General features: G+C 37.0%; 2 non-coding genes across 2 annotated transcripts; both read right to left on the reverse strand.

Moving 5' to 3' along the window:
* Positions 1–2,116: 2,116 nt before the first annotated feature.
* On the reverse strand, positions 2,117–2,198 carry TRNAS-AGA (transfer RNA serine (anticodon AGA)). Its single transcript has one exon. It is a non-coding gene; the product is annotated as a tRNA-Ser (tRNA).
* A 9,857-nt stretch (positions 2,199–12,055) lies between these two features.
* Positions 12,056–12,127, reverse strand: TRNAQ-CUG (transfer RNA glutamine (anticodon CUG)). The gene has a single exon. It is a non-coding gene; the product is annotated as a tRNA-Gln (tRNA).
* Positions 12,128–12,399: the final 272 nt, after the last annotated feature.

The following is a 12,399-nucleotide window of genomic DNA, read 5'->3' on the forward strand; positions in this document are numbered from 1 at the left end:
TCATCAACCCATATGATGCTTATTTTTCTGTGCACATCAAAAAGATTTTTGAAATTGTTAACTATTTCAAACATGGGAAGTAAATAATCTTAATGGCTTAGGAGTTGCCAGTTAATAGTAATTATTAACAAATTTTCTTTTCTATTTATGACCTCTGTTCCTTTTAAATGCTGCACAATACACTCTGGTTTGAATATACTTTGAGACAAAACATCTCTTAACTGAATATAAAATTATTGACTCTCATTATGTTTCCTTAAGTATCTTGTAGGAGTTTCTCCACTCTCACAACATTGAATATTTTTCTAGAAAAGGGTACTGCCTATCTTTCTGTCTTCGTGACAAGAACTTATAAGACTCTGAAACTATTATTTCTTTCTTCCAATCACTTGTGAAACCCACAGCAACACTTTTGTGCTGTGAACATCATGGAGGAAGTAGGAAGCCCTGATAAAAGAATCTGCTCTGGGGTCTCTATGCAGAAGTAATGTAATGATCAACCCTGGCTGAGGATCTCTGCACCAGCCCTAGAGCCTGAGCTTGGGTCTCTCCAGGCTCATCCAGTATGAGAGGAACTCCCTCTTAATGCTCCCAACACTCTTCTTTAGTATATCTTTATGAACAGATTTGTATTTCAGATTCTGTGCATAGATATCAGGTGAGACACTTCCCTCAACTCTAATATTAGGAATTGTCTCCACAAAAGGGCCTTAACATTTCAGTAGTTTTCACATTCTGGAATTCTATTAGATTGTTTTTCTCAATCAAAACAACCGGCATGCGGGATGTGGAAGAGAGAGGGAGAAGTGATGGTGAGTTTTGCCAAGAAAGATCGGGCTTCTCCTCCAGAAACCCAGCTCTCAGTGCCCAGAGTCCTGTTCATACCGTGGTGCTGCTCAGCAGAGGATGCGCCTCAGCTTATAGTCATAGCCCCATACGATTTTGAAACGCAATGCTTTTTATTTGATTTCATACCCCTAAAGAGACTCATAAAGAAGGGATCTGATATTTGATCAATGAAGAGAGCTAACGCCGTGTTTACGAAAAATTATTAAAATCATCCTTGTATGAGGTAAAATAAAGTACCACAGATTTTTTTGAGACAGCCTCACTCAGTCAACTTGGGGTTGAGTGCTGTGGCGTCAGAGCTCACAGCAACCTGAAGATATCCCCTTGTCTCAGCTTCCTGAGTAGTTGAGACTACAGGCGACCCTCACAACGGTGGGCTGTTTTTTTCTATTTTTAGAAAAATAGAGAAATAGAGACAGGTTCTCGCTTTGCTCAGGCTGGTCTCTAACTCCTGAGCCAAGCGATTCCCCCCGCCCCCCGCCTCGGCCTCCCAGAGTGCTAGGATTACGGGTATGAGCCACTTCCCAGCCTAGCTCTTTGAATTGTGCACAGAGTTGAGAACAAGATCTACTAAAATGCCAAGGCAGTAATAGTTGAATTCCCGTAGGAATTCCTAGGAAGGTTCTCCATTGTAGTTAACGTTCCTTTAGTTGATACATTAATCCATCGTTGTTAATGACACAATGTGATTCTGCCTAGAACGAGTAACAATTACTTTACCACGGTCAGTCTGCAGTGACTTCGGTGGGGCGGGAGAGGCGGAAGGCAAGCTTTACCTAATATTTTCAATTGTGAAGTGGTTGGCTTATTGATGCCCAGTTTCCTATTTAGAGTCGCGTCTTCGCGACCGGATATCCTTAGGAGTCTTTGCTTTCACTTATATTTAATCCTAGATTTCGTGGAATTTCCTTTTCTCCGTGAATGAGGATGTACTTGACTGGAGAAGATCCCCATAAGGAACAATTCTGTGGAGATGCAAACACTCCCTCCAACTTTTTCTTTCGGAAAGGCTGCTTTCAAAACCGGGCTTTGCACGAAGCACAGAAGCTTCGCCTGTACTCTTCTTAGGGAAAAAGAAAGCATCAACAAAACTATCGTCACATTACTTCGAAAAACAAACAAAAAAACCTTTTTCTAGTTTCCGGGAACATGCGCAATATTTTTAGCGGGTCCCCTTAACAGAATGCCGAGAGAAACAATCTAGTACCTTCCTGGGAGATGATACCAGGCTCTCAACCTGACAAAGTGTCAAACTGGGGAAAGTCACCGTAGTCGGCAGGATTCGAACCTGCGCGGGGAAACCCCAATGGATTTCTAGTCCATCGCCTTAACCGCTCGGCCACAACTACGTGGAAAATGTGAAGCTTATTAGCATAAATAGCTTCGTCGAACTTTAGCACTTTGCAAATGGCCAAATTTTCTTCCAGAAAGTGTAATCGCTGTCAGTGCTTTTTACTCTTTGGCATAAGTTAGATGAATGTCATACTGTTGCGGCAAATTGACAGGTAACACTTTATGCTTAAAATTGGAGGACCCTTATTCTGATGGCCTCGTGGAAACAGGCTAAGCCAAATACACTATAGAGACCAAGCTTCCTGCTCTGTCAGCTTCTGATGGGTATCCAGGAGATAACACTCTACAACTGGGACAGGATTCATACCCATGATTTGAAAAACCCGAAATGACCATCAATTTTTGACTTTTAAAATAAATTTTGGAAGATTCATGAGACATACTTATGTTTACTGATAGAAAATTCACTGGTATTTCAGTTGTGGCCCCGTGATTTGAGGATAGACTAAAAATTCATTTATTACCAGTTTGAGAATCTGGTATTGCCAGAAGAAACCTGATCCTTTCCCACTTGATAACCTTCTCCCCTTGGCCTCCAGGAAACAGCTCCCTCAGCTTTTCAACTCTGAGATTTTTTTTTTTTTTTAACATTTAAAAAAATAAAGTTCTCACTTAGGAGTATTTCAAAAATAAGTGAGAATTTTTAAAATTCAACAAAGCAAAACCATTTTGCTGGTGTGTGGGAAAGGTGGCTGTGGATTGGGAAAAAGAAATTTTCTGTTTGTAACGATTGTGCTAAATGCCTCTATCTTGCACCATAAAACCCCACTTTCTACCTGGACTCTTTCCTCCAGCAGTCCCAGCCCCTTGAATGCTTATTTGAGCTTCACAAACAAATAATACCTTTACTGACTTACTTTGGTTTCCAATCAGAAGAAACAAAGATGAGAAGAAAATTCCTGTTAAGAGAGTGGGAAAGGTGAAAGAGAAGATGTAGAGGAGACCTACAGTATTGTTAAATACAGGATCATCTCATGGTGGCTCTAAATCACAGAAGTACCCCGTGTGTGTGCTGTAGTTCTGCTGGTGTCACTCTCCCATCTCTGTTTGATAAAATTTACACCAGTTTTCAAGGTATTTCCCCAAACTCACGTCCTTCATCTCTCTTCTGAGTGTCCTTCCACCCTTCTAGTTTTCTGGGTAAATTTTCTTATCCCATGTTACACTTACCATATTTGAATTGATCTTTCTTCAACTTCATTATCATTTTCAGCCTCAGGTTTACATTGTGGGAGAAAGTAATGCTTTAGAGAAACAGAATGCTTAGAGAACAATCTAGCATCTTCTGAGAGATAATACTAGCCCCTGTATTGTGGAGGAAGCTCTATTTTTCCCTTCAGTAGAGATTACAAATGACATGGTCCAGACTCTAATGCCATTCTCTTCTGGTTCGTTGGCAGATTCCAAGACAATTCTGCCGCTTAGTACACGGGTGATTTTGAGTGAGTTACTTACTATCTTTGTGTCGGTTTCTTATTCTTTTAAATGACTCTACAATGGATTAATATGTTGCAAAAGGCTTAGAAAGATACTTGTCATAGAGCAACCTCCACATTAAAGGCTAGATTTTATTATTTCTCTTGCTAGACAAATTATCTTAATCAAGGTAAACAGTGATTATTTTGGTTTTGTTAAATACAATAAACATAAAAATATTTATAACCTTTTCTTTTTGAGACAGTTTCAAGCTGTCACCCTGGGTAGAGCGCTGTGGCATCACAGCTCACAGCAACCTTAAACTCTTCGGCTTACGCAATTCTCTTGCTTCAGCCTTCCAAGTAGCTGGGACTACAGGCACCCACCACAACACCAGCTATTTTTTGGTTGTAGTTGGCCAGGGCTGGATTTGAACCTGCCAGCTCCAGTATATGTGGCTGGCACCCTAGCCACTGAGTTATAAGCACCAAGCCAAAATATTTACAACTTTAAAGCATATGGATCTATGACTTTTGCAATGTCTGTACACCAGTCTGATACAGACAGAAGTATTAATCGATCACAACCAGCACTCCAGAAACTTCCACATGATCCCAGGCACTTCTGGCCCAGATAACCACTATTAAATTTGTGAGTATTGTTTTTACCAAAAAGCCTCAGGAAGAAACAGTTGCCAACAACTTAGGTATAAAGGCGTTGATTTTAAAAGAAAAATTGACAAAGATGGGATAAAATCAACATTTTAAGGGCACAGTAGTTTAGACAGCCCTTGTTTGCTTACTACAAATGCATAGGTGTAAAGGTCTTCATTCTAAGACACACAAAGTGATAATGGTGATAGGTTGCTGAGGACTCAAATGACAGATTTAGTAATTTAGAGGTTAAGCCTGGAAAGAAGTAAGAACTAAGAATGAAAGAGTTTAGTAGAAAAATAGAAACTGGTCATAATAATCTAGGCTGATATGTCTATTTGAAGGTAGAGTTCAATCAAACCAAAGTTACTTTCCTTCCAAATTTAGACCTTGAAATTTTAATCTTCAAGGTATTTGGAAAAATAGTAATAGAAATACTAAGAATTAAGATTGAATAGGAATTGCTCTTTTAACCTGATTTCTCTCCTTACTTTTTTCTGTACTCTTGCTCCAAAGTTACTGTTAAAAAGAATTCTCAAAGTAAAGTTCAGCACCACAAGTAATTAGTGGTGATTTTTTTTGGGGGGGGGGAGGAAGCAAGTAAAAGGAAAGACCCTTTTGCTCTCTGGAATTGCAGATAAGTCTGATTTCATTCTGTTCTTTCCTGGTCCAAGGACAAGTGTGCACCCCGACAAAGAATTCTTTCTCAAGTCTTCTGGGAAATATTGCCTTATGATGAATCCAGAAAAACTGTATATAAGTTTGCCAGAATTGCTATAACAAAACACCACACACTGGTAGCTTAAACAGAAGTTTGTTTTCTCACAGTTCTGGACCCTAGATGTCCAAGATCAAGGTTTTGGCACATTTGGTTTCTTCAAAGACTTTATCTACAAGTATAGTCATATTCTGATGTACTGGGAGTTGAGGGTTTAACATGTGAATTTAAGGGAGGGATACAATTCAGCCTTTAACAGAATGCAAATCAGTTTGTTTGAGAACCAATAAATTAACCCTGTCTATACTAACTCCATATATAGTTCATAACATGAACTATGTATATAAATAAAATAAAACCCCCTTAGAATAAAATGATTGATAAAAACATCATGAACCAATCTAGGCAGAACAGAAAAGTGGAATCAATTTGAGTACAGTCTCTTTAAAAATGATCAGAGCTGTTTGTTGTACCATGTTTTGGCAACAGTGACTACTCTGAAAAAAGTATGCAGCAGGAAACAAACACATGGGCTATGAAAGACTTATATCTATAAATTCCTACCCTCAGCCTTCAAACTCCTTTGTTTCTACTAGCATATCTACACATATTAGGTTAAATTCAGCCACAAGAAAAAATAACCCACCAAAGAACTGTGCCCGGAACAAAATAAAGTTTGTTTCTCTCTCACAGATAACAATAAAGTAACATTTTGCAAAATGTCAAATAGATGACATTCAGCACAGTACCAGGTAAAATATAGCAGATCTCTGGGCCTTCATTTCTTCATCTCTAAAATAGGGATAATAAAATCTACAACAGTAATGTTATAAAAGTTTAATGAGATAAGGCTTCTGATAGTGCTTTGTACATGATACTATTCACTTACCCAGTATACCGCATGAGGAAATTCAGTCCAGGGGACCCAAATGCAAAGATGACTAGAGAAGAACTACATTCAAGAGGGATCATTTATGCCTTTGGAAGTTCATTTTTTTGGGAAAAAAGTTATGTGATACTTGAGTTATTCTCTTATATGTTTTAAGCAATTACCCCATGAACCAATTTTGCATGATGTTTACTTTGACAAAATGTTCTTAATTATTGTTTCAATTTCTTAATACATATAAAACTCAGAATTTTAATTTCTTATCCTTTCAATTTTGGAAAATCACCTCTTTAAAGGAATCTGTCCTAAATTGGTAAATCTATTTACCAAACACTGTTCGTAACATTTTCTTTCTTTCTTTTTGCAGTTTTTGTCCGGGGCCGGGTTTGAACCCACCACCCTCAATATATGGGGCCAGTGCCCTACTCCTTGAGCCACAGGCACTGCCTGTAGTATTTTCTTAGTATATTATTAATTCCCTATAATTAATATGTAATGTTATCCTATGCTTATTCCTGCTATTAGTATTTTCTGTTTTCTTTCCTATTTATTGATCAGTCCCAATTTAGGACAAAAATTTTGCCAATCTTCTCTAAATGCTTATTTCTGTCTTTGTGATGTTCTCTGTAATTTTCTTCAGTGTTTTAATCTTATCTTTTTATAACTTTTCTTCTAATATTTTAGTTTAAGTCACTGTTTTTTTCCTGAATTCTTTGGGGAAAACCCCTTTTAACATCAAATATTAAACTTCTTTGTTCTAATATGTGCATTTGGAACTATACATTAGACTTCAGGTACAATTTAGCTGCATTATATAAATTTGGATAGATTTGATTTTGATTATCATTCATTTCAGGTGACTGTGATTTCTTTGACTATGGTATTAAAATAGTGTTGCTTCCTCTAGTATTTGATGTGTTTTAGCATATAAGATGCTACAATCAAGTTCACAAACTAATTCTAGAAAAAGTGCTTTGAAGGGTAGGCTAGATGTTGGCATTGGTGCATAGCTTCCCCAGGGGAGTACTTCAAAAGTGAGCATACTGATATTCAGCAATGAGGTGTATAGTGTTTTTTTTAGAAGTTCATGCACTTCATTGCCTGAACTTGTATGACAGTTATTTGCAAAACTTGTCTGATTAAGGAGTTGTATACAGATTGAATGAAGAATTCTTTTTAACAATTTCAACCAGGAAAACAACCCTATTTAAAGAAATATGTAATATATTAGAACAAACACTTCATCAAAGAAGTTAGGTAAATAAATTTAAATAATCCCATAAAAAATAGTGTTGCTTCTCCAAGTCATATTATTTGGGAATTTTCCATTTTATTTCTGGTATTGGTTTTATTTTATTTTATTTTTTTACAGTTTTTGGCCTGGGACAGGTTTGAACCCACCACCTCTGGTATATTGGGCCAGCACCCTACTCCTTGAGCCACAGGCACTGCCCCCTAGTATTGATTTTATTTTCATTATATATATTCTGTGTCATTTCAATTCTTTTAATTTTTTAGAATTTGCAGTAGGCCCACCAATATCTAAAAATATGCAGATCAACACCTAAAAATCAGTAGCATTTCTAAACAAAAGTAATGATCTAACTGAAAAAGAAATAAAGAATATTCCATTTATAATAACATTATTAAAAAATTAAAATACTTAGGAATGAATGTAATCAAGGGGGTAAAAGATTTGTACACTGGAAGTTACAATACTTTATCATTTGTACACTGAAAGTTATAATACATTGATGATAGAAATTAAAGAAGACATAAGTCAATGAAAAGATATATTCATGAATTGAAAGAATTAATATTGTTAAAAGTCCATACAAACTAAAGCAAAATACAGACTTAACATAATTCCTATAGAAATTTACTGGCATACTTCACAGAAACAGAAAAAATAATCCTAAAATGTTTTTGGAACCACAGGAAAAACAAATCCAAATAGCCATAGCAATACTGAGAAAGAAAAACAAAGTTGGAGGCAGTATACTTCCTGATGTAAAACTATATTACAAAGCTGTAGTAACCAAAACATACTATTCTGATTACTGCATAAACGTATTGACATAAAAACAAAAATATAGACCAATGGAAAAGAATAGACAGCCCAGAAATAAATACCAAGATATATTGTCAACTAACTTTTGACAAGGACATCAAAAGGACACAATGAATAAAGAATAGTCTCTTTAATAAATAGTGCTTAAAAAACAGAATTTCTGTATGCAAAAGAATGAAATTAGACCCTTATTTACATCATATACTAAAAGCAACTCAAAATGAGTAAAAGACCTACATATAGGACCTGAAACCATAAAATTTCAGGAAAAGAACACAGGTGAAAATCTTTTGTTGACATTGGCCTTGGCAATAATTTTTTGGATATCACATGAAAAGCTCAGACTACAAAAGCAAAAATAAATGAATGGGACTACATCAAACTAAAAGCATATGCCAAAGAAAACATCCAATGAAATTAATAGGCAACCTATAAATTGTGAAAAAATATTTGCAAACTACATATCTTATAAGGGATTAATATCCACACTTGATCTTAACCAAAAGGCTGAGAAGTGATGGGGAGTTAATATGCAAAATTTATTAAAAGCTCTTACAACTCAACAGAAGGAGGGAAGGAGGGAGGGAGGGAGAGAGGGAGGAAGGAAGGAAAGGAGGAAGGAAGGAAGGAAGGGCTCAGCACCGGTAGCTCAGTGGTTAGGGTGCTGGCCACATGCATTGGCTGGCTATGGCGTGCTAAACAAAAAAATAGGTGGGTGTTGTGGTGGGTGCCTGTAGTCCCAGCTACTCAGGAGGCTGAGGCAAGAGAATCGCTTGAGCCCTAGAGTTTGAGATTGCTGTGAGCTATGACACAGCGAGACTCTGTCTCTAAAAAAAAGAAAGAAAGAAAAAGAGAAAATCTTTTGCCATGAAGATGTGCTTCTCAGATCTTCCTTCGAGAAAAACCTTGTCTTCAGTTACAAGAAATGCTGATAGCCTCTAGTGTAACATTTTTACCATCTTCCAGGGTTAAACTGAAGTCATTTTCTTCCTACTAAGCACAGCTTGCATGCCCTAAAGTATGTCCATTTCTGCTTGACACAGGTCTCATCTATGGGACATTTTTATACCAGAGTTTCTCATTGAAATGGATCAGACTTTCTCACAATTGTGCCAAAACTTGAGGCTTTTTCTAGTAAACTCTCCTTTCGCATGACCCAGACACACATCATGGTCTGAAAGCTTTTCCCTGCATCTTTGGTTCCTCTCCTCTTTATTTCTTGTTATAGGCATTACTACCAATAACTCTGTTGCACTGCTAGCACCATGTTAGTGTTTGCTTTCCAGAGACACCACATTTTCATAGTTGATATCAGAAGGTCTGTGAAAGCAGATGGTAAAATGTGATTTAACAACTATATCACTCACTACCAAGCTGGCAAGGAAGGCCCCATTCTTGAGTGGTATGGGGGCTCAAAGAATCTCTGGTACAAAGTGGCATATGATGGCTGAAGATTTCTGTATTTTTATGAGTTCTTGAGATAGATGTGTTAAAAATGTCTGTGGTAGAGATTACTTTGTAAAATGTCTATGTAATAATTCATGTGTCTGTAAGCTGAAAGCATGGGAGCCAAGCCATATAATAATTAGCTAGCTGGTTATTTAAGCCAGTGGGGCTTAACTCACAGAGCTGTGAAGATAGTTAGTAGACCATATTGTCCCTAATAGTCAAATAGGCAGTTAATGCTTGTGCTACATATTATACAACAGATAATCAAAATAAGCAAGGTTAGACAAACAAGAGGCTGAGAACACTCTCTCTAGTATGTGAGGATGCAGCAGGAAGGCAGCAGTTTGCAAACCAGGAGGAAGGCCCTCACCAGACATTGAACTTGGTAGCACCTTGATCTTGGAACTCCCAGGCTCCAGGACTGTAAGAAATAAATGTTTGCTGTTTAAGCTACTCCACCTATGGTATTTGTTATAGCAGCCCAAATTGGCTAAGACAGTTCTCTAGGCTTCTGTGCAACTAGCATGGAAGTCATATGCCTTACACTTTACCAATCAGATGTACTAAGATGCCTTCTTTCAGAAGAACAAGTAAAATAGGTGTTATGCGGAACAGGTCCCTGGTAAAGGTGAAAAAATAAATAGCCACTAAATGTAGGTAGATATTTGAGCTTTTAGTGGCAGTAGCCCAGGATATTCCACATGGGGGAACATAATTGTGCTAGCAGTTAACACTAGAAAATACATAAGCAATTACAAAGATTTGGTAGTACAATATGAAAAGGCAAATAAACATTATGTGCTGAAGTGTTTGGCAGGAGAAAACAACAACTTAACAGTTATAAATGTGCAGCCAAATGTAGGTTATAAGATCATGCATTTCTTCTGCCCTAAAACAATTTTTAATTTCTTGTGGCCCAAGAGCTGGCATAATTCCAAATCAAATTCATATTATATACAACTTTGTATATAATACAGAGTGTTTCCCACTAACAGGTGAATGAATTAACTATGGTATATTCATATCATACTATAGCAGCTAACATGAAATGAATGGTAGCTACATACAACAAGAGAAATGACTAATTTTAGCAATATATTAAGTAAAGAAAGTAAGATCCACTAGATAATATGTAGTCCAATACCATGTATTTAAAATAAAAATATAAAGCTTTTAGAAATACTAATGGATAACATCAAACAAAGGATAGCACTTGGGCTTACTTCTTGAGAGACCCAGTAACTTCTTTGTCTTACCTTAAGTTATGAAAAAGCCAGACATTTACCAGAAGATAAACTAACTTGCAATAGGAGACAGTTTTATGAAGATAAAATGATTGCAGTGATATCTTAGAATACAATTTTAAAGTTTTATCTAAGATTTCTATGGGATGTATTCAGCATAAACAACAATTCTGGGTTAATGTCATAAAACAAGACCAACAGAACACCACGTTGTTCTAACACAAGTTGGAAGATGTATCTGTATATTTACTTATTTTGTAGACAGTAAGTTTTTATGTGAGGGATCCAGCAGTGTTCAAATACTGAGAGTTCTAGCAATTCTTTAATTTAAAGTATGAATGCATTTTCACAAATCTTTATTTTTCTTTTTTTTTCTTTTTCTTTTTTTTTATTAAATCATAACTGTATACAATGATATGATTATGGGGCATCATACACTCACTTCATAAGCCATTTGACACATTTTTATCACAGTGGTTAACATAGCCTTTCCGGCGTTATCTCAGTTACTGTGCCAAAACATTTACATTCTACATTTACCAAGTTTTGCAAATACCCCTGTAATATGCACCACAGGTGTGATCCCTCCGATTCCCCTCCCTCTACCCACCCCCCCCTTTCCCAGATATATGGAGAACACTCAGAGATCTAAAAATAGATCTGCCATTCAATCCTGTAATCCCTCTGCTGGGCATATACCCAGAAGACCAAAAATCACAACATAACAAAGATATTTGTACCAGAATGTTTATTGCAACCCAATTCATAATAGCTAAGTCATGGAAAAAGCCCAAGTGCCCATCGATCCACGAATGGATTAATAAATTGTGGTATATGTATACCATGGAATACTATGCAGCCTTAAAGAAAGATGGAGACTTTACCTCTTTCATGTTTACATGGATGGAGCTGGAACATATTCTTCTTAGTAAAGTATCCCAAGAATGGAAGAAAAAATACCCAATGTACACAGCCCTACTATGAAACTAATTTGGGACTCTCACATGAAAGCTATAACCCAGCTACAACTTAAATCTTTATTTTTCATTGGAAGACCTGATTGTAACAAATAGGCATTACCACAGTACAAAGACTTGTTCTCTCTGAGCAAAAAGTTACATATATCCATAAGGATTTTTCATCTCTTTCAAATCCGTCGGGTCGTTTCTCTCCAACATGAAGTGAGTTCACCACATTTTATAAAGCAAAAATTAGTAAAAAAAAGTTCACCTTAACTCAAAATTATCTGTATCAGAATATCTGTTAGGGGTAGGGTGGAGAAGGTAAAAATAATGATACAGCAGGGAGTTAGTGAGACCCACGCTGAAGCTGTGCCACATTGGATTCATGCGAACTGGAGATTCCATACCAATTATTAAAAAAATGAAGTTTATGAATAGTGAAAACAAACACAGGCTCCACCGAGATTTGAACTCGGATCGCTGGATTCAGAGTCCAGAGTGCTAACCATTACACCATGGAACCTCACAGTATAGCACCTTCTTACTGCTCCTTCCTGATGGGATATATCTCCATGTGTAAACTCATGTTGTCTTTTCTAGAGCCTAAGTTTGTATTTTGATTTTCGTCACCTGCTACCACGGCACACTTTCCTCTTTTCCCGCGCACAGGGCTGTTTAATGCAAACCCCAAGAGTAAATCACTTTCTAAGGTAGGTCCGTGCCTCCCCAGCCTGTGAGTGCCCCTCTGCCTTCTGCAGCCCTGGGGACCTTCAGCCTCAGCCAGGCTGCCCCTAC

Source organism: Nycticebus coucang, chromosome 9 (genome assembly GCF_027406575.1).
Source record: "Nycticebus coucang isolate mNycCou1 chromosome 9, mNycCou1.pri, whole genome shotgun sequence".
Taxonomy (NCBI): domain Eukaryota; kingdom Metazoa; phylum Chordata; class Mammalia; order Primates; family Lorisidae; genus Nycticebus; species Nycticebus coucang.